Here is a 23,517-nt window from a genome sequence, read left to right as displayed (position 1 = left end):
GATGGCGGTGAAGATATTTCCATGTTCATACAGATAGCGGTGTAGATAATTCCATGTTCATACAGATAGCGGTGTTGATATTTCCATGTTAATACAGACTGCGGTGCTTATATTTCCATGTTAATCCAGATGGCTGTGTAGATATATCTATGTTCATACAGATGGCGGTGAAGATGTTTCCATGTTCATAAAGATATCGGTGTAGATATTTCCATGTTCATACAGATAGCGGTGTAGATATTTCCATGTTCAGACAGATAGCGGTGCTGATATTTCTATGTTTATACAGATAGCGGTGTAGATATTTCCATGTTTATACAGATAGCGGTGTAGATATTTCCATGTTTATACAGATAGCGGCGTAGATATTTCCATGTTCATCCAGATGGCAGTGTAGATATTTCCATGTTCATACAGATAGCGGTGCTGATATTTCCATGATCATACAGATGGCGGTGTAGATATTTCCATGTTTATAGAGATATCGGTGTAGTTATTTCCATGTGTAAAGAGATAGCTTTGTAGATATTTCCATGTATATGCAGATAGCTGTGTAGATATTTCCATTTTCATGCAGATAGCAGTGTAGATATTTCCATGCTCAAACAGATAGCAGTGTAGATAATTCCATGTTCATACAGATAGCGGGGTAGATATTTCCATGTTTATACAGATAGCGGTGAAGATGTATGCTTGTTTACACAGATAGCAGTGTAGATATTTCCATGTTCATACAGATAGCGGTGTAGATATTTCCATGTTCATCCAGATGGCTTTGTAGACATACCCTTGTTCATACAGATAGCGGTGCTGATATTTCCATGTTCATACAGATGGCTGTGTAGATATTTCCATGTTCATACAGACAGCGGTGCAGATATTTCCATATTTATACAGGTAGTGGTGTACATATTTCCCTGCTTATACAGTTAGCGGTGTAGATATTTCCATGTTTATACAGATAGCGGTGAAGATGTATGCATGTTTACACAGATAGCGGTGTAGATGCTTCGATGTTCATACAGATAGTGGTGTAGATATTTCCATGTTCATCCAGATGGCTGTGTAGATATATCCATGTTCATACAGACGGCGGTGAAGATATTTCCATGTTCATACAGATATCAGTGTAGATATTTCCATGTTCATAAAGATAGCGTTGTAGATATTTCCATGTTCATACAGATAGCGGTGCTATTTCCATGTTTATACAGATAGCGGTGTAGATATCTCCATCTTAATACAGATGGCGGTGCAGATATTTATATGTTCATACAGATGGCGGTGCAGATATTTCCATGTTCATACAGATGGCGGTGTAAATATTTCCATGTTTATAGAGATATCGGTGTAGTTATTTCCATGTGTATAGAGATAGGTTTGTAGATATTTCCATGTATATGCAGATAGCTGTGTAGGTATTTCCATTTTCATGCAGATAGCTGTGTAGATATTTCCATGCTCAAACAGATAGCGGTGTAGATATTTCCATGTTCATACAGATAGCGGTGTAGATATTTCCATGTTCATTCAGATAGCGGTGTAGATATTTCCATATTCATCCAGATGGCTGTGTAGACATATCCATGTTCATACAGATAGCGGTGCTGATATTTCCATATTCATCCAGATGGCTGTGTAGATATTTCCATGTTCATAAAGATAGCGGTGCTGATATTTCCATGTTTATATAGGTAGTGGTGTACATATTTCCATGCTTATACAGATAGAGGTGTATATATTTCCATGTTTATACAGATAGCGATGAAGATGTATGCATGTTTACACAGATAGCGGTGTAGATATTTCCATGTTCATACAGATATTGGTGTAGATATTTCCATGTTCATCCAGATGGCTGTGTAGATATATCCATGTTCATACAGATGGCGGTGAAGATATTTCCATGTTCATACAGATAACTGTGTAGGTATTTCCATGTTCATAAAGATAGCGGTGTAGATATTTCCATGTTCATACAGATAGCGGTGCTGATATTTCCATGTTTATACAGATAGCGGTGTAGATATTTCCATGTTTATACAGATAGCGGTGTAGATATTTCCATGTTCATACAGATAGCGGTGTAGATATTTCCATATTCATACAGATAGCGGTGCAGATATTTCCTTGTTCATACAGATAGCGGTGTAGATATTTTCATGTTCATACAGATAGCGGTGTAGCTATTTCCATGTTCATACAGATAGCGGTGTAGATATTTCCATGTTCATCCAGATGGCTGTGTAGATATTTCCATGTTCATACAGATAGCGGTGCTGATATTTCCATGTTTATACAGATAGCGGTGAAGATGTATGCATGTTTACACAGATAGCGGTGTAGATATTTCCATTTTCATACAGATAGCGGTGTAGATATTTCCATGTTCATCCAGATGGCTGTGTAGACATACCCATGTTCGTACAGATGGCGGTGAAGATATTTTCATTTTCATACAGATAGCGGTGTAGATATTTCCATGTTCATACAGATAGCGGTGTAGCTATTTTCATGTTCGTACAGATAGCGGTGTAGCTATTTCCATGTTCATACAGATAGCGGTGTAGATATTTCCATGTTCATCCAGATGGCTGTGTAGATATATCCATGTTCATACAGATGGCGGTGAAGATATTTCCATGTTCATACAGATAGTGTAGATATTTCCATGTTCCTACAGATAGCGGTGTAGCTATTTCCATGTTCATACAGATAGCGGTGTAGATATTTCCATATTCATCCAGATGGCTGTGTAGACATTTCCATGTTCATACAGATAGCGGTGCTGATATTTCCATGTTTATACAGGTAGCGGGGTAGATATTTCCATGTTTATACAGGTAGCGGTGTAGATATTTCCATGTTTATACAGATAGCGGTGTAGATATTTCCATGTTTATACAGATAGCGGTGTTGATATTTCCATGTTTATACAGATACCGGTGTAGATATCTCCATCTTAATACAGATGGCCGTGTAGATATTTATATGTTCATACAGATGGCGGTGCAGATATTTCCTTTTTCATACAGATGGCGGTGTTGATATTTCCATGTTCATACAGATAGCGGTGTAGTTATTTCCATGTGTAAAGAGATAGCTGTGTAGATATTTCCATGTATATGCAGATAACTGTGTAGATATTTCCCTTTTTATGGAGATAGCGGTGTAGATATTTCCATGTTCAGATAGCGGTGTAGATATTTCCATGTTCATACAGATAGCGGTGTAGATATTTCTATGTTTATACAGATTGCGGTGAAGATGTATGCATATTTACACAGATAGCAGTGTTGATATTTCCATGTTCATACGGATAGCGGTGTAGATATTTCCGTGTTCATCCAGATGGCTGTGTAGATATATCCATGTTCATACAGATAGCGGTGTAGATATTTCCATGTTCATACAGGTAGTGGTGTAGATATTTCCATGTTCATACAGATAACGGTGCAGCTATTTCCATGTTCATATAGATAGTGGTGTAGAAATTTCCATGTTCATAGAGATAGCGGTGTAGATATTTCCATGTTCATACAGATAGCGGTGCTGGTATTTCCATGTTTATACAGGTAGCGGTGTAGATATTTCTATGTTCATACAGATTGAAGTGTAGATATTTCCATGTTTATACAGATAGCGGTGTAGATACTTCCATGTTCATCCAGATGGCTGTGTAGATATATCCATGTTCATACAGATGGCGGTGAAGATATTTCCATGTTCATACAGAAGGCGGTGTAGTTATTTCCACATGTAAAGAGATAGCTGTGTAGATATTTCCATGTATATGCAGATAGCTGTGTAGATATTTCCATTTTCATGCAGATAGCGGTTTAGATATTTCCATGTTCAAACAGATAGCGGTGTAGATATTTCCATGTTCATACAGATAGCGGTGTAGTTATTTCCATGGTTATACAGATAGTGGTGAAGGTGTATGCATGTTTACACAGATAGCGGTGTAGATATTTCCATGTTCACAGATCGCGGTGTAGATATTTCCATGTTCATCCAGATGGCTGTTTAGCTATATCCATTTTCATACAGATGGCGGTGAAGATATTTCCATGTTCGTACTGATAGCGGTGAAGATATTTCCATGTTCATACAGATAGCGGTGTAGATATTTCCATCTTCATACAGATGGCTATGTAGATATGTCCATGTTCATACAGATGGCGGTAAAGATATTTCCATGTTCATACAGATAGCGGTGTAGATATATCCATGTTCATACAGATAGCGGTGTAGATATTTCCATGTTCATACCGATAGCGGTGCTGATATTTCCTTGTTTATACAGATAGCGGTGTAGATATTTCCATGTTTATAAAGATAGCGGTGTAGATATTTCCATCTTTATACAGATAGCGGTGTAAATATCTCCTTCTTAATACAGATGGCGGTGCAGATATTTCCATGTTCATACAGATGGCGGTGTAGATATTTCCATGTTTATAGAGATAGCGGTGTAGTTATTTCCATGAAGATAGCTGTGTAGATATTTCCATGTATATGCAGATAGCTGTGTAGATATTTCCATTTTCATGCAGACAGCGGTGTAGATATTTCCATGTTCAAACAGATAGCGGTGAAGGTATTTCCATGTTCATACAGATAGCGGTGTAGATATTTCCATGTTCATACAGATAGCGGTGTAGATATTTCCATGTTCATACACATAGCGGTGTAGATATTTCCATGTTCATATAGATAGCGGTGCAGATATTTCCATGTTTATACAGGTAGTGGTGTAGATATTTCCATGTTTATACAGATAGCGGTGTAGATATTTCCATGTTTAAACAGATAGCGGTGTAGATATTTCCATGTTTATACAGATAGCAGTGGAGATATCTCTATCTAAATACAGATGGCGGTGTAGATATTTATATTTTCATACAGATGGCGGTGTAGATATTTATATGTTCGTACAGATGGCGGTGTAGATATTTCCATGTTTATACAGATAGCAGTGTAGATATCTCCATCTTAATACAGATGGCGGTGTAGATATTTATATGTTCGTACAGATGGCGGTGCAGATATTTCCATGTTCATAGAGATGGCGGTGTAGATATTTCCATGTTCATACAGATAGCGGTGTAGTTATTTCCATGTGTAAAGAGATAGCTGTGTACATATTTAAGTGTATATGCAGATAGCAGTGTAGATATTTCCATTTTCATGCAGATAGCGGTGTATATATTTCCATGTTCAAACAGATAGCGGTGTAGATATTTCCATGTTCATACAGATACCAGTGTAGATATTTCCATGTTCATAGAGATAGCGGTGTAGATATTTCCATGTTCATACAGATAGCGGTGCTATTTCCATGTTTGTACAGGTAGCGGTGTAGATATTTCCATGTTTATACAGACTGCGGTGTAGATATTTCCATGTTTATACAGATAGCGGTGTAGATATTTCCAAGTTTATACAGATAGCGGTGTAGATATCTCCATCTTAATATAGATGGCGGTTTAGATATTTAAATGTTCATACAGGTGGCGGTGCAGATATTTCCATGTTCATACAGATTGCGGTGTAGCTATTTCCATGTTTATAGAGATATCGCTGTACTTATTTCCATGTGTAAAGAGATAGCTTTGTAGATATTTCCATGTATATGCAGATCGCTGTGTAGATATTTCCATTTTCATGCAGATAGCCGTGTAGATATTTCCATGTTCAAACAGATAGCGGTGTAGATATTTCCATGTTCATACAGATAGCAGTGTAGATATTTCCATGTTTATACAGATAGCGGTGAAGATGTATGCATGTTTACACAGATAGCGGTGTAGATATTTCCATGTTCATACAGATAGCGGTGTAGATATTTCCATGTTCATCCAGATGGCTGTGTAGATATATCCATGTTCATACAGATGGCAGTGAAGATATTTCCATGTTCATACAGATAGCGGTGTAGTTATTTCCATGTGTAAAGAGATAGCAGTGTAGATATTTCCATGTTCATACAGATAGCGTTGTAGATATTTCCATGGTTATACAGATAGCGGTGAAGGTGTATGCATGATTACACAGATGGCCATGAAGATATTTCCAAGTTCATACAGATAGCGGAGTAGATATTTCCATGTTCATACAGATAGCGGTGTAGATATTTCCATGTTCAAACAGATGGCTGTGTAGATATATCCATGTTCATACAGATGGCGGTGAAGATATTTCCATGTTCATACTGATGGCGGTGTAGATATTTCCATGTTCATACAGATAACGGTGTAGTTATTTCCATGTGTAAAGAGATAGCTGTGTAGATATTTAAATGTATATGGAGATAGCAGTGTAGATATTTCCATTTTCATGCAGATAGCGGTGTAGATATCTCCATCTTAATATAGATGGCGGTGTAGATATTTATATGTTTATACAGCTGGCATTGCGGATATTTCCATGCTCATACAGATGGCGGTGTAGATATTTGTAAGTTTATAGAGATAGCGCTGTAGTTATTTCCATGTGTAAAGAGATAGCTTTGTAGATATTTCCATGTATATGCAGATCGCTGTGTAGATATTTCCATTTTCATGCAGATAGCGGTGTAGATATTTCCATGTTCAAACAGATAGCAGTGTAGATATTTCCATTTTCATACAGATAGCAGTGTAGATATTTCCATGTTTATACAGATAGCGGTGAAGATGTATGCATGATTACACAGATAGCGGTGTAGATATTTCCATCTTCATACAGATAGCGGTGTAGATATTTCCATGTTCATCCAGATGTCTGTGTAGAAATATCCATGTTCATACAGATGGCGGTGAAGATATTTCCATGTTCATACAGATAGCGGTGTACTTATTTCCATGTGTAAAGAGATAGCTGTGTAGATATTTCCATGTATATGCAGATAGCTGTGTAGATATTTCCATTTTCATGCAGATAGCGGTTTAGATATTTCCATGTTCAAACAGATAGCGGTGTAGATTTTTCCATGTTCATACAGATAGCGGTGTAGATATTTCCATGTTTATACAGATAGCGGTGAAGGTGTATGCATGTTTACACAGATAGCGGTGTAGATATTCACATGTTCATACAGATCGCGGTGTAGATTTTTCCATGTTCATCCAGATGGATGTGTAGACATATCCATGTTCATACAGATGGCTGTGAAGATATTTCTATGTTCATACAGATAGCGGTGTAGATATTTCCATGTTCATACAGATAGCGGTGTAGATATTTCCATGTTCATACAGATGGCTGTGTAGATATATCCATTTTCATACAGATGGCGTTGAAGATATTTCCATGTTCATACAGATTGCGGTGTAGCTATTTCCATGTTCATACAGATAGCGGTGTAGATATTTCCATGTTCATACCGATAGCGGTGCTGATATTTCCATGTTTATACAGGTAGATGTGTAGATATTTCCATGTTTATACAGATAGCGGTGTAGATATTTCCATGTTTATACAGATAGCGGTGTAAATATTTCCATGTTTATACAGATAGCGGTGTAGGTATCTCCTTCTTAATGCAGATGGCGGTGTAGATATTTATGTGTTCATACTGATGGCGGTGCCGATATTTCCATGTTCCTACAGATGGCGGTGTAGATATTTCCATGTTCATACAGATAACGGTGTAGTTATTTCCATGTGTAAAGAGATAGCTGCGTAGATATTTCCATGTATATGCAGATAGCTGTGTAGATATTTCCATTTTCATGCAGATAGCGGTGTAGAAATTTCCATGTTCAGATAGAGGTGTAGATATTTCCATGTTCATACAGATAGCGGTGCTGATATTTCCATGTATATACAGGTAGCGGTGTAGATATTTCCATGTTTATACTGATTGCGGTGTACATATTTCCATGTTTGTACAGATAGCGGTGTAGATATTTCCAAGTTTATAGAGATAGCGGTGTAGATATCTCCATCTTAATATAGATGGCGGTGTAGATATTTATATGTTCATACAGATGGCGGTGCAGATATTTCCATGTTCATACAGATGGCGGTGTAGATATTTGTATGTTTATAGAGATAGCGCTGTAGTTATTTCCATGTGTAAAGAGATAGCTTTGTAGATATTTCCATGTATATGCAGATCGCTGTGTAGATATTTCCATTTTCATGCAGATAGCGGTGTAGATATTTCCATGTTCAAACAGATAGCGGTGTAGATATTTCCATGTTCATACAGATAGCAGTGTAGATATTTCCATGTTTATATAGATAGCGGTGAAGATGTATGCATGTTTACAGAGATAGCGGTGTAGATATTTCCATCTTCATACAGATAGCGGTGTAGATATTTCCCTGTTCATCCAGATGGCTGTGTAGATATATCCATGTTCATACAGATGGCGGTGAAGATATTTCCATGTTCATACAGATAGCGTTGTAGTTATTTCCACATGTAAAGAGATAGCTGTGTAGATATTTCCATGTATATGCAGATAGCTGTGTAGATATTTCCATTTTCATGCAGATAGCGGTTTAGATATTTCCATGTTCAAACAGATAGCGGTGTAGATATTTCCATGTTCATACAGATAGCGGTGTAGTTATTTCCATGGTTATACAGATAGTGGTGAAGGTGTATGCATGTTTACACCGATAGCGGTGTAGATATTTCCATGTTCGCAGATCGCGGTGTAGATATTTCCATGTTCATCCAGATGGCTGTGTAGCCATATCCATTTTTATACAGATGGCGGTGAAGATATTTCCATGTTCGTACTGATACCGGTGAAGATATTTCCATGTTCATACAGATAGCGGTGTAGATATTTCCATCTTCATACAGATGGCTATGTAGATATGTCCATGTTCATACAGATGGCGGTAAAGATATTTCCATGTTCATACAGATAGCGGTGTAGATATATCCATGTTCATACAGATAGCGGTGCAGATATTTCCATGTTCATACCGATAGCGGTGCTGATATTTCCTTGTTTATACAGATAGCGATGTACATATTTCCATGTTTATACAGATAGCGGTGTAGATATTTCCATGTTTATACAGATAGCGGTGTAGATATTTCCATCTTTATACAGATAGCGGTGTAGATATCCCCTTCTTAATACAGATGGCTGTGTAGAGATTTATATGTTCTTACAGATGGCGGTGCAGATATTTCCATGTTCATACAGATGGCCGTGTAGATATTTCCATGTTTATAGAGATAGCGGTGTAGTTATTTCCATGTGTTAAGAGATAGCTGTGCAGATATTTCCATGTATATGCAGATAGCTGTGTAGATATTTCCATTTTCATGCAGACAGCGGTGTAGATATTTCCATGTTCAAACAGATAGCGGTGAAGATATTTCCATGTTCATACAGATAGCGGTGTAGATATTTCCATGTTCATAGAGATAGCGGTGTAGATATTTCCATGTTCATACAGATAGCGGTGTAGATATTTCCATGTTAATACAGATAGTGGTGTAGATATCTCCATCTTAATATAGATGGCGGTTTAGATATTTAAATGTTCATACAGGTGGCGGTGCAGATATTTCCATGTTCATACAGATTGCGGTGTAGCTATTTCCATGTTTATAGAGATAGCACTGTACTTATTTCCATGTGTAAAGAGATAGCTTTGTAGAAATTTCCATGTATATGCAGATCGCTGTTTAGATATTTCCATTTTCATGCAGATAGCCATGTAGATATTTCCATGTTCAAACAGATAGCGGTGTAGATATTTCCATGTTCATACAGATAGCAGTGTAGATATTTCCATGTTTATACAGATAGCGGTGAAGATGTATGCATGTTTACACAGATAGCGGTGTAGATATTTCCATGTTCATACAGATAGTGGTGTAGATATTTCCATGTTCATCCAGATGGCTGTGTAGATATATCCATGTTCATACAGATGGCGGTGAAGATATTTCCATGTTCATACAGATAGCGGTGTAGTTATTTCCATGTGTAAAGAGATAGCTGTGTAGATATTTCCATGTATATGCAGATAGCTGTGTATATATTTCCATTTTCATGCAGATAGCGGTTTAGATATTTCCATGTTCAAACAGATAGCGGTGTAGATATTTCCGTGTTCATACAGATAGCGGTGTAGATATTTCCATGTTCAAACAGATAGCGGTGTAGATATTTCCGTGTTCATACAGATAGCGGTGTAGATACTTCCATGTTCATACAGATAGAGGGGCTGATATTTCCATATTCATACAGATAGCGGTGCTGATATTTCCATGTTTATACAGATAGCGGTGTGGATATTTCCATGTTTATACAGATAGCGGTGTAGATATTTCCATGTTTATACAGATAGCGGTGTAGGTATCTCCTTCTTAAAACAGATGGCGGTGTAGATATTTATGTGTTCATACTGATGGCGGTGCAGATATTTCCATGTTCATACAGATAGCGGTGTAGATATTTCCATGTTCATACAGATGGCGGTGTAGATATTTCAATGTTCATACAGATAGCGGTTTAGATATTTCCTTCTTAATACAGATGGCGGTGTAGATATTTATATGTTCATACAGATGGCGGTGCAGATATTTCCGTGTTCATACAGATGGCGGTGTAGATATTTCCATGTTTATAGAGATAGCGGAGTGGTTATTTCCATGTGTTAAGAGATAGCTGTGTAGATATTTCCATGTATTTGCAGATAGCTGTGTAGATATTTCCATTTTCATGCAGACAGCAGTGTAGATATTTCCATGTTCAAACAGATAGCGGTGTAGATATTTCCATGTTCATACAGATAACGGTGTAGATATTTCCATGTTCATACAGATAGCGGTGTAGATATTTCCATGTTCATACAGATGGCGGTGTAGATATTTCCATGTTCATACAGATGGCGGCGCTGATATTTCCATGTTTATACAGGTAGTGGTGTAGATATTTCCATGTTTATACAGATAGCGGTGTAGATACTTCCATGTTTATACAGATAGCGGTGTAGATAATTCCATGTTTATACAGATAGCAGTGTAGATATCTCCATCTTAATACAGATGGCGGTGTAGATATTTATATGTTCATACAGATGGCGGTGCAGATATTTCCATGTTCATACAGATAGCGGTGTAGTTATTTCCATGTGTAAAGAGATAGCTGTGTAGATATTTAAATGTATATGCAGATAGCAGTGTAGATATTTCCATTTTCATGCAGATAGCGGTGTAGATGTTTCCATGTTCAAACAGATAGCGGTGTAGATATTTCCATGTTCATACAGATAGCGGTGTAGATATTTCCATGTTCATACGGATAGCGGTGTAGATATTTCCATGTTCATACAGATAGCGGTGCTGATATTTCCTTGTTTATACAGGCAGCTGTGTAGATATTTCCATGTTTATACAGATAGCGGTTTAGATATTTCCTTCTTAATACAGATGGCGGCGTAGATATTTATATGTTCATACAGATGGTGGTGTAGATATTTCCATGTTTATACAGAAAGCAGTGTAGATATCTCCATCTTAATACAGATGGCGGTGTAGATATTTATATGTTCATACAGATGGCGGTGCAGATATTTCCATGTACATACAGATGGCGGTGTAGATATTTCCATGTTCATACAGATAGTGGTGTAGTTATTTCCATGTGTAAAGAGATAGCTGTGTAGATATTGCCATGTATATGCAGATAGCTGTGTAGATATTTCCATTTTCATGCAGGTAGCGGTGTGTATATTTCCATCTTCAAACAGATAGCGGTGTGGATATTTCCATGTTCATACAGATAGCGGGGTAGATATTTCCATGTTTATTCAGATAGCGGTGAAGATGTATGCATGTTTACACAGATGGCAGTGTGGATATTTCCATGTTCATCCAGAGGGCTGTTTAGATATATCCATGTTCATACAGATAGCGGTGTAGATATTTCCATGTTCATACAGATAGCGGTGTAGATATTTCCATGTTCATACAGATAGCGGTGCTGTTATTTCCATGTTTATACAGGTAGCGGTGTAGATATTTCCATGTTTATACAGATAGCGGTGTAGATATTTCCATGTTTATACAGATAGCGGTGTAGATATCTCCATCTTAATACAGACGGTGGTGTAGATATTTATATGTTCATACAGATGGCGGTGCAGATATTTCCATGTACATACAGATGGCGGTGTAGATATTTCCATGTTCATACAGATAGCGGTGTAGTTATTTCCATGTGTAAAGAGATAGCTGTGTAGATATTGCCATGTAAATGCAGATAGCTGTGTAGATATTTCCATTTTCATGCAGGTAGCGGTGTATATATTTCCATCTTCAAACAGATAGCAGTGTGGATATTTCCATGTTCATACAGATAGCGGTGTAGATATTTCCATGTTTATACAGATAGCGGTGAAGATGTATGCATGTTTACACAGATAGCGCTGTAGATATTTCCATGTTCATCCAGATGGCTGTGTAGATATATCCATCTTCATACAGATAGCGGTGTAGATATTTCCATGTTCATACAGATAACGGTGTAGCTATTTCCATGTTCATACAGATAGCGGTGTAGATATTTCCATGTTTATACAGATAGCGGTGAAGGTGTATGCATGTTTACACAGATAGCGGTGTAGATATTTCCATGTTCATACAGATAGCGGTGTAGATATTTCCATGTTCATCCAGATGGCTGTGTAGATATATCCATGTTCATACAGATAGCGGTGTAGATATCTCCATGTTCATACAGATAGTGGTGTAGATATTTCCATGTTCATACAGAGAGCAGTGTAGCTATTTCCATGTTCATACAGATGGCGGAGCAGTTATTTCCATGTTCATACAGATAGCGGTGTTGTTATTTCCATGTGTAAAGAGATAGCTGTGTAGATATTTAAATGTATATGCAGATAGCAGTGTAGATATTTCCATTTTCATGCAGATAGCGGTGTAGATATTTCCATGTTCAAACAGATAGCGGTGTAGATATTTCCTTGTTCATACAGATAGCGAAGTAGATATTTCCATGTTCATACAGATAGCGGTGTAGATATTTCCATGTTTATACAGATAGCGGTGAAGATCTATGCATGTTTACAGAGATAGCGGTGTAGATATTTCCATGTTCATCCAGATGGCTGTGTAGATATATCCATGTTCATACAGATAGCGGTGTAGCTATTTCCATGTTCATACAGATAGCGGTGTAGATATTTCCATGTTCATACGGATAGCGGTGTAGATATTTCCATGTTCATACAGATAGCGGTGCTGATATTTCCTTGTTTATACAGGCAGCGGTGTAGATATTTGCATGTTTATACAGATAGCGGTTTAGATATTTCCTTCTTAATACAGATGGCGGCGTAGATATTTATATGTTCATACAGATGGCGTTGTAGATATTTCCATGTTTATACAGAGAGCAGTGTAGATATCTCCATCTTAATACAGATGGCGGTGTAGATATTTATATGTTCATACAGATGGCGGTGCAGATATTTCCATGTACATACAGATGGCGGTGTAGATATTTCCATGTTCATACAGATAGCGGTGTAGTTATTTCCATGTGTAAAGAGATAGCTGTGTAGATATTGCCATGTAAATGCAGATAGCTGTGTAGATATTTCCATTTTCATGCAGGTAGCGGTGTATATATTTCCATCTTCAAACAGATAGCAGTGTGGATATTTCCATGTTCATACAGATAGCGGTGTAGATATTTCCATGTTTATACAGATAGCGGTGAAGATGTATGCATGTTTACACAGATAGCGCTGTAGATATTTCCATGTTCATCCAGATGGCTGTGTAGATATATCCATCTTCATACAGATAGCGGTGTAGATATTTCCATGTTCATACAGATAACGGTGTAGCTATTTCCATGTTCATACAGATAGCGGTGTAGATATTTCCATGTTTATACAGATAGCGGTGAAGGTGTATGCATGTTTACACAGATAGCGGTGTAGATATTTCCATGTTCATACAGATAGCGGTGTAGATATTTCCATGTTCATCCAGATGGCTGTGTAGATATATCCATGTTCATACAGATAGCGGTGTAGATATTTCCATGTTCATACAGATAGTGGTGTAGATATTTCCATGTTCATACAGAGAGCAGTGTAGCTATTTCCATGTTCATACAGATGGCGGAGCAGTTATTTCCATCTTCATACAGATAGCGGTGTTGTTATTTCCATGTGTAAAGAGATAGCTGTGTAGATATTTAAATGTATATGCAGATAGCAGTGTAGATATTTCCATTTTCATGCAGATAGCGGTGTAGATATTTCCATGTTCAAACAGATAGCGGTGTAGATATTTCCTTGTTCATACAGATAGCGAAGTAGATATTTCCATGTTCATACAGATAGCGGTGTAGATATTTCCATGTTTATACAGATAGCGGTGAAGATCTATGCATGTTTACAGAGATAGCGGTGTAGATATTTCCATGTTCATCCAGATGGCTATGTAGATATATCCATGTTCATACAGATAGCGGTGTAGCTATTTCCATGTTCATACAGATAGCGGTGTAGATATTTCCATGTTCATACAGATAGCGGTGTAGATATTTCCATGTTCATAAAGATAGCGGTGCTGATATTTCCTTGTTTATACAGGCAGTGGTGTAGATATTTCCATGTTTATACAGATAGCGGTTTAGATATTTCCTTCTTAATACAGATGGCGGCGTAGATATTTATATGTTCATACAGATGGCGGTGTAGATATTTCCATGTTTATACAGATAGCAGTGTAGATATCTCCATCTTAATACAGATGGCGGTGTAGATATTTACATGTTCATACAGATGGCGGTGCAGATATTTCCATGTACATACAGATGGCGGTGTAGATATTTCCATGTTCATACAGATAGCGGTGTAGTTATTTCCATGTGTAAAGAGATAGCTGTGTAGATATTGCCATGTATATGTAGGTAGCTGTGTAGATATTTCCATTTTCATGCAGGTAGCGGTGTATATATTTCCATCTTCAAACAGATAGCAGTGTGGATATTTCCATGTTCATACAGATAGCGGTGTAGATATTTCCATGTTTATTCAGATAGCGGTTTAGATATTTCCTTCTTAATACAGATGGCGGCGTAGATATTTATATGTTCATACAGATGGTGGTGTAGATATTTCCATGTTTATACAGATAGCAGTGTAGATATCTCCATCTTAATACAGATGGCGGTGTAGATATTTATATGTTCATACAGATGGCGGTGCAGATATTTCCATGTACATACAGATGGCGGTGTAGATATTTCCATGTTCATACAGATAGTGGTGTAGTTATTTCCATGTGTAAAGAGATAGCTGTGTAGATATTGCCATGTATATGCAGATAGCTGTGTAGATATTTCCATTTTCATGCAGGTAGCGGTGTGTATATTTCCATCTTCAAACAGATAGCGGTGTGGATATTTCCATGTTCATACAGATAGCGGTGTAGATATTTCCATGTTTATTCAGATAGCGGTGGAGATGTATGCATGTTTACACAGATGGCGGTGTGGATATTTCCATGTTCATCCAGAGGGCTGTTTAGATATATCCATGTTCATACAGATAGCAGTGTAGATATTTCCATGTTCATACAGATAGCGGTGTAGATATTTCCATGTTCATACAGATAGCGGTGCTGTTATTTCCATGTTTATACAGGTAGCGGTGTAGATATTTCCATGTTTATACAGATAGCGGTGTAGATATTTCCATGTTTATACAGATAGCGGTGTAGATATCTCCATCTTCATACAGACGGTGGTGTAGATATATATATGTTCATACAGATGGCGGTGCAGATATTTCCATGTTCATACACATGGCGGTGTAGATATTTCCATGTTCATACAGATAGCGGTGTAGTTATTTCCATGTGTAAAGAGATAGCTGTGTAGATATTTCCATGTATATGCAGATAGCAGTGTAGATATTTCCATTTTCATGCAGATAGCGGTGTAGATATTTCCATGTTCAAACAGATAGCGGTGTAGATATTTCCATGTTCATACAGATAGCGGTGCAGACACTTCCATGCTCATACAGATAGCGGTGTAGATATTTCCATGTTTATACAGATAGCGGTGAAGATGTATGCATGTTTACACAGATAGCGCTGTAGATATTTCCATGTTCATATAGATGGCTGTGTAGATATATCCATGTTCATACAGATAGCGGTGTAGATATTTCCATGTTCATACAGATAGCGGTGTAGCTATTTCCATGTTCATACAGATAGCGGTGTAGATATTTCCATGTTTATACAGATAGCGGTGAAGATGTATGCATGTTTACACAGATAGCGGTGTAGATATTTCCATGTTCATACAGATAGCGGTGTAGATATTTCGATGTTCATACAGATGGCGGTGTAGATATTTCCATGTACATACAGATAGCGGTGTAGCTATTTCCATGTTCATACAGATGGCGGAGAAGATATTTCCATGTTCATACAGATAGCGGTGTAGTTATTTCCATGTGTAAAGAGATAGCTGTGTAGATATTTAAATGTATATGCAGATAGCAGTGTAGATATTTCCATTTTCATGCAGATAGCGGTGTAGATATTTCCATGTTCAAACAGATAGCGGTGTAGATATTTCCATGTTCATACAGATAGCGGTGTAGATATTTCCATGTTCATACAGATAGCGGTGTAGATATTTCCATGCTTATACAGATAGCGGTGAAGATCTATGCATGTTTACAGAGATAGCGGAGTGGATATTTCCATGTTCATCCAGATGGCTGTGTAGATATATCCATGTTCATGCTGATAGCGGTGTAGCTATTTCCATGTTCATACAGATAGCATTGTAGATATTTCCATGTTCATACAGATAGCGGTGTAGATATTTCCATGTTCATACAGATAGCGGTGCTGATATTTCCTTGTTTATACAGGCAGCGGTGTAGATATTTCCATGTTTATACAGATAGCGGTTTAGATATTTCCTTCTTAATACAGATGGCGGCGTAGATATTTATATGTTCATACAGATGGCGTTGTAGATATTTCCATGTTTATACAGATAGCAGTGTAGATATCTCCATCTTAATACAGATGGCGGTGTAGATATTTATATGTTCATACAGATGGCGGTGCAGATATTTCCGTGTACATACAGATGGCGGTGTAGATATTTCCATGTTCATACAGATAGCGGTGTAGTTATTTCCATGTGTAAAGAGATAGCTGTGTAGATATTGCCATGTATATGCTGATAGCTGTGTAGATATTTCCATTTTCATGCAGGTAGCGGTGTATATATTTCCATCTTCAAACAGATAGCAGTGTGGATATTTCCATGTTCATACAGATAGCGGTGTAGATATTTCCATGTTTATACAGATAGCGGTGAAGATGTATGCATGTTTACACAGATAGCGCTGTAGATATTTCCATGTTCATCCAGATGGCTGTGTAGATATATCCATCTTCATACAGATAGCGGTGTAGATATTTCCATGTTCATACAGATAACGGTGTAGCTATTTCCATGTTCATACAGATAGCGGTGTAGATATTTCCATGTTTATACAGATAGCGGTGAAGGTGTATGCATGTTTACACAGATAGCGGTGTAGATATTTCCATGTTCATACAGATAGCGGTGTAGATATTTCCATGTTCATCCAGATGGCTGTGTAGATATATCCATGTTCATACAGATAGCGGTGTAGATATTTCCATGTTCATACAGATAGTGGTGTAGATATTTCCATGTTCATACAGAGAGCAGTGTAGCTATTTCCATGTTCATACAGATGGCGGAGCAGTTATTTCCATGTTCATACAGATAGCGGTGTTGTTATTTCCATGTGTAAAGAGATAGCTGTGTAGATATTTAAATGTATATGCAGATAGCAGTGTAGATATTTCCATTTTCATGCAGATAGCGGTGTAGATATTTCCATGTTCAAACAGATAGCGGTGTAGATATTTCCTTGTTCATACAGATAGCGAAGTAGATATTTCCATGTTCATACAGATAGCGGTGTAGATATTTCCATGTTTATACAGATAGCGGTGAAGATCTATGCATGTTTACAGAGATAGCGGTGTAGATATTTCCATGTTCATCCAGATGGCTGTGTAGATATATCCATGTTCATACAGATAGCGGTGTAGTTATTTCCATGTTCATACAGATCGCGGTGTAGATATTTCCATGTTCATACAGATAGCGGTGTAGATATTTCCATGTTCATAAAGATAGCGGTGCTGATATTTCCTTGTTTATACAGGCAGTGGTGTAGATATTTCCATGTTTATACAGATAGCGGTTTAGATATTTCCTTCTTAATACAGATGGCGGCGTAGATATTTATATGTTCATACAGATGGCGGTGTAGATATTTCCATGTTTATACAGATAGCAGTGTAGATATCTCCATCTTAATACAGATGGCGGTGTAGATATTTACATGTTCATACAGATGGCGGTGCAGATATTTCCATGTACATACAGATGGCGGTGTAGATATTTCCATGTTCATACAGATAGCGGTGTAGTTATTTCCATGTGTAAAGAGATAGCTGTGTAGATATTGCCATGTATATGTAGGTAGCTGTGTAGATATTTCCATTTTCATGCAGGTAGCGGTGTATATATTTCCACCTTCAAACAGATAGCGGTGTGGATATTTCCATGTTCATACAGATAGCGGTGTAGATATTTCCATGTTTATTCAGATAGCGGTGAAGATGTATGCATGTTTACACAGATGGCGGTGTGGATATTTCCATGTTCATCCAGAGGGCTGTTTAGATATATCCATGTTCATACAGATAGCGGTGTAGATATTTCCATGTTCATACAGATAACGGTGTAGATATTTCCATGTTTATACAGATAACGGTGTAGATATTTCCATGTATATGCAGATAGCTGTGTAGATATTTCCATTTTCATGCAGACAGCGGTGTAGATATTTCCATGTTCAGATAGCGGTGTAGATATTTCCATGTTCATACAGATAGCGGTGTAGATATTTCCGTGTTTATACAGATTGCGGTGAAGATGTATGCATATTTACACAGATAGCGGTGTAGATATTTCCATGTTCATACAGATAGCGGTGTAGATATTTCCGTGTTCATCCAGATGGCTGTGTAGATATATCCATGTTCATACAGATAGCGGTGTAGATATTTCCATGTTCATACAGGTAGTGGTGTAGATATTTCCATGTTTGTACAGATAGCGGTGTAGCTATTTCCATGTTCATACAGATAGCGGTGTAGAAATTTCCATGTTCATAGAGATAGCGGTTAGATATTTCCATGTTCATAGAGATAGCGGTGCTGATATTTCCATGTTTATACAGGTAGCGTTGTAGATATTTCCATGTTTATACAGATTGCGGTGTAGATATTTCCATGTTTATACAGATAGCGGTGTAGATATTTCCAAGTTTATACAGATAGCGGTGTAGATATCTGCATCTTAATATAGATGGCGGTGCAGATATTTATATGTTCATAGAGATGGCGGTTCAGATATTTCCATGTTCATGCAGATGGCGGTGTAGATATTTGTATGTTTATAGAGATAGCGCTGTAGTTATTTCCATGTGTAAAGAGATAGCTTTGTAGTTATTTCCATGTATATGCAGAGAGCTGTGTAGATATTTCCATTTTCATGCAGATAGCGGTTTATTTATTTCCATGTTCAAACAGATAGCGGTGAAGATATTTCCATGTTCATAGAGATAGCGGTGTAGATATTTCCATGTTTATACAGATAGCGGTGAAGATGTATGCATGTTTACACATGTAGCGGTGTAGATATTTCCATGTTCATACAGATAGCGGTGTAGATATTTTCATGTTCATCCAGATGGCTGTGTAGATATATCCATGTTCATACAGATGGCGGTGAAAATATTTCCATGTTCAGATAGCGGTGTAGATATTTCCATGTTCATACAGATAGCGGTGTAGATATTTCCATGTTCATACAGACAGCGGTGCTGATATTTCCATGTTCATCCAGATGGCTGTGTAGATATATCTATCTTCATACAGAAGGTGGTGAAGATATTTCCATCTTCATACAGATATCGGTGTAGATATTTCCGTGTTCATACAGATAGCAGTGTAGGTATTTCTATGTTCATACAGATAGCGGTGCTGATATTTCCATGTTTATACAGATAGCGGTGAAGATGTATGCATGTTTACACAGATAGCGTTGTAGATATTTCCATGTTTATACAGATAGCGGTGTAGATATTTCCATGTTCATCCAGATGACTGTGTATGTATATCCATGTTCATACAGATGGCAGTGAAGATATTTATATCTTCATACAGATGGCGGTGTAGATATTTCCATGCTCATACAGATAGCGGTGTAGATATTTCCATGTTTATACATATAGCGGTGTAGATATCTCCATCTTAATACAGATGGCGGTGCAGATACTTATATGTTCAAACAGATGGCGGTGCAGATATTTCCATGTTCATACAGATGGCGGTGTAGATATTTCGATGTTTATAGAGATATCGGTGTAGTTATTTCCATGTGTAAAGAGATAGCTTTGTAGATATTTCCATGTATATGCAGATAGCTGTGTAGATATTTCCATTTTCATGCAGATAGCGGTGTAGATATTTCCATGCTCAAACAGATAGCGGTGTAGATATTTCCATGTTCATACAGATAGCGGTGTAGATATTTCCATGTTTATACAGATAGCGGTGTAGATATTTCCATATTTATACAGATAGCGGTGTAGATATTTCCATGTTCATACAGATAGCGGTGTAGCTATTTCCATGTTCATACAGATAGCGGTGTAGATATTTCCATGTTCATCCAGATGGCTGTGTAGATATTTCCATGTTCATACAGATAGCGGTGCTGATATTTCCATGTTCATACAGATGGCGGTGTAGATATTTCCATGTTTATAGAGATATCTGTGTAGTTATTTCCATGTGTAAAGAGATAGCTTTGTAGATATTTCCATGTATATGCAGATAGCTGTGTAGATATTTCCATTTTCATGCAGATAGCGGTGTAGATATTTCCATGCTCAAACAGATAGCGGTGTAGATATTTCCATGTTCATACTGATAGCGGTGTAGATATTTCCATGTTTATACAGATAGCGGTGAAGGTGTGTGCTTGTTTACACAGATAGTGGTGTAGATATTTCCATGTTCATACAGATAGCGGTGTAGATATTTCCATGTTCATCCAGATGGCTGTGTAGACATATCCATGTTCATACAGATAGCGGTGCTGATATTTCCATGTTCATACAGATGGCGGTGTAGATATTTCCATGTTTATAGAGATATCGGTGTAGTTATTTCCATGTGTAAAGAGATAGATTTGTAGATATTTCCATGTATATGCAGATAGCTGTGTAGATATTTCCATTTTCATGCAGATAGTGCTGTAGATATTTCCATGGTCAAACAGGTAGCGGTGTAGATATTTCCATGTTCATACAGATAGTGGTGTAGATATTTCCATGTTTATACAGATAGCGGTGAAGATGTATGCTTGTTTACACAGATAGCGGTGTAGATATTTCCATGTTCATACAGATAGCGGGGTAGATATTTCCATGTTCATCCAGATGGCTGTGTAGACATATCCATGTTCATACAGATAGCGGTGCTGATATTTCCATATTCATCCAGATGGCTGTGTAGATATTTCCATGTTCATACAGATAGCGGTTTAGATATTTCCATGTTTATACAGATAGTGGTGTATATATTTCCATGCTTATAGAGATAGCGGTGTAGATATTTCCATGTTTATACAGATAGCGGTGAAGATGTATGCATGTTTACACACAAAGCGGTGAATATATTTCCATGTTCATACAGATAGTGGTGTAGATATTTCCATGTTCATCCAGATGGCTGTGTAGATATATCCATGTTCATACAGATGGCGGTGAAGATATTTCCATGTTCATACAGATAGCGGTGTAGATATTTCCATGTTCATACAGATAGCGGTGTAGATATTTCCATGTTCATACAGATAGCGGTGCTGATATTTCCATGTTTATACAGATAGCGGTGTAGATATTTCCATGTTTATACAGATAGCGGTGTAGATATTTCTATGTTTATACACATAGTGGTGTAGATATTTCCATGTTCATACAGATAGCGGTGTAGATATTTCCATGTTCTACAGATAGCGGTGCTGATATTTCCATGTTTATACAGGTAGCGGTGTAGATATTTCCATGTTTGTACAGATAGCGGTGTAGATATTTCCATGTTTATACAGATAGCGGTGTAGATATTTCCATGTTTATACTGATAGCGGTGTAGATATCTCCATCTTAATACAGATGGCGGTGCAGATGTTTATATGTTCATAGAGATGGCGGTTCAGATATTTCCATGTTCATACAGATGGCGGTGTAGATATTTCCATGTGTATAGAGATAGCGGTGTAGTTATTTCCATGTGTAAAGAGATAGCTTTGTAGATATTTCCATGTATATGCAGATAGCTGTGTAGATATTTCTATTTTCATGCAGATAGCGGTTTAGATATTTCCATGTTCGTACAGATAGCGGTGTAGATATTTCCATGTTCATACAGATAGCCTTGTAGACATTTCCATGTTTATACAGATAGTGGTGAAGATGTATGCATGTTTACACAGATAGCGGTGTAGATATTTCCATGTTCAAACAGATAGCGGTGTAGATATTTCAATGTTCACACAGATAGCGGTTTAGATATTTCCTTCTTAATACAGATGGCGGTGTAGATATTTATATGTTCATACAGATGGCGGTGCAGATATTTCCATGTTCATACAGATGGCGGTGTAGATATTTCCATGTTTATAGAGATAGCGGTGTAGTTATTTCCATGTGTTAAGAGATAGCTGTGTAGATATTTCCATGTATTTGCAGATAGCTGTGTAGATATTTCCATTTTCATGCAGACAGCGGTGTAGATATTTCCATGTTCAAACAGATAGCAGTGTAGATATTTCCATGTTCATACAGATAACGGTGTAGATATTTCCATGTCCATACAGATGGCGGTGTAGATATTTCCATGTTCATACAGATGGCGGTGATGATATTTCCATGTTTATACAGGTAGTGGTGTAGATATTTCCATGTTTATACAGATAGCGGTGTAGATATTTCCATGTTTATACAGATAGCGGTGTAGATAATTCCATGTTTATACAGATAGCAGTGTAGATATCTCCATCTTAATACAGATGGCGGTGTAGATATTTATATGTTCATACAGATGGCGGTGCAAATATTTCCATGTTCATACAGATAGCGGTGTAGTTATTTCCATGTGTAAAGAGATAGCTGTGTAGATATTTAAATGTATATGCAGATAGCAGTGTAGATATTTCCATTTTCATGCAGATAGCGGTGTAGATATTTCCATGTTCAAACAGATAGCTGTGTAGATATTTCCATGTTCATACAGATAGCGGTGTAGATATTTCCATGTTCATACAGATAGCGGTGTAGATATTTCCATGTTTATACAGA

The sequence above is a fragment of the Gorilla gorilla genome, chromosome 20, assembly GCF_029281585.2.
Source record: "Gorilla gorilla gorilla isolate KB3781 chromosome 20, NHGRI_mGorGor1-v2.1_pri, whole genome shotgun sequence".
NCBI lineage: Eukaryota > Metazoa > Chordata > Mammalia > Primates > Hominidae > Gorilla > Gorilla gorilla.
The sequence above is the reverse complement of the archived record's forward strand: the minus strand, read 5'-3'. Positions refer to the sequence as shown.